This window comes from Phaethon lepturus, unplaced genomic scaffold (assembly GCF_000687285.1).
Source record: "Phaethon lepturus isolate BGI_N335 unplaced genomic scaffold, ASM68728v1 scaffold906, whole genome shotgun sequence".
NCBI lineage: Eukaryota > Metazoa > Chordata > Aves > Phaethontiformes > Phaethontidae > Phaethon > Phaethon lepturus.
This window is the reverse complement of record NW_010548038.1, coordinates 11675-13103: the sequence shown is the minus strand read 5'-3', so window position 1 is coordinate 13103 and position 1429 is coordinate 11675.

The following is a 1429-nucleotide window of genomic DNA, read 5'->3' as shown; positions in this document are numbered from 1 at the left end:
CAAATATTTAGATCTATTTACAGAGAGGCCTATTAAGTCCTTTTTGAAAAGCTGTGCAGTGTTGTGGCTTGGTCTTTGCCTAGCAGCTCCAGCGTAAACAAATGGAAGATGGCTAAGTCTCTCTCTCTCACTTTGTTATGACATCTGGAAACCCAAGGAGGTTGGGAGAAGGCAACTGACTGGCCTACTGTGATATCTAGCAACAGGGTCTGCTTGTTCAATGATGGCAGGACATGCAAAGTGGAACTGCTAAGTTCTCCAGCCTGTGCCAAAATCAGTGGACTTTCAACACAACAATCCCTCAACAAAAGTGGTTGCAACACAAAAGCCTTCAGTTCATTGCTAATGACGCAATTCTGTGTTCTCCCCCATTTTTAAAGATGATTTGCGCTTGAGAAAATCAGTTTCATTAGGGACTAAAATAGGGTGCAAAGATGGGTGGAGCTGCTCTATTCTAGGGGATGGAGATGTGTCCCATCATCCCTCATCTGAAGAACTGTAGGTTCTGGAGTTTGCAATCAGCCTAGACTTCTCTAGATGTCCCCTTCACATCACCACCTCATTGACTCTAGTTCCTCCACACACAAATATTTCTTTTTCTAAGAGAATTAACTAAGTTGAAAGGGATAAGAGAAAGTTAGAGATAGATAAATCACAGTCTTAGCCTCAGATGTAATAACGTATTTGGGATATGTCACCTTCTGAAGTCATGCCTCAGTTTCCAACACATTATGTAAGGCTTACAGATATAAAATTGTCCTGTATGTATACATTAAGGATCAGGGTTCCTTATACAGATTCCCAGCTTGCTTCCTTTCTGCTCAGAAGGAATGACACTCAGACCATACAGATGTACAGGACTCTGTATAACGATCTCTAGCAGTGCTGCCCAAACCAGGTAAGGGAAAGCTGAACTGAAACATTTTCAGTTTGAAATTCTCCTTCTCCCTTAGTGAGTTTAGTTCACTTTTTTCATGGCATCAAGAATGCAACATGAAACCACAAGTAACTCCATTCAGTCTGCTTTTCAAGCCTATCAAAATCACAAATAAATTAGAAGAACATTGACTAACTTTTTTCTCTTCCTAATTCTCTTTATTTGGCTACACAAAATTCCTTTCTAGCATAAACCAGTGGGAGACACCTTGCCTACTTTCAAGGACACAGAGATACAGTTTTGGGTTCCAGGTTCAAGGACTGCATACTTGTTCATTTTAATGGGAACTACACTGATCTTTACCCCAGGGAACAGAAGAATGGGTGCCAAGTCTTTTGGGATTCTCCCATTGGTATCTTCAAAGCTATACTCTCAGGTCTAAGTGATCTCAGCAAAACACACCCCTTCTTCCCCTAACTGATAGGGATGATGGATTAATAGACATGACAGTTGCTAAGCTTACTATTCTCTTAAAAAATGTAAGGAGGCTTT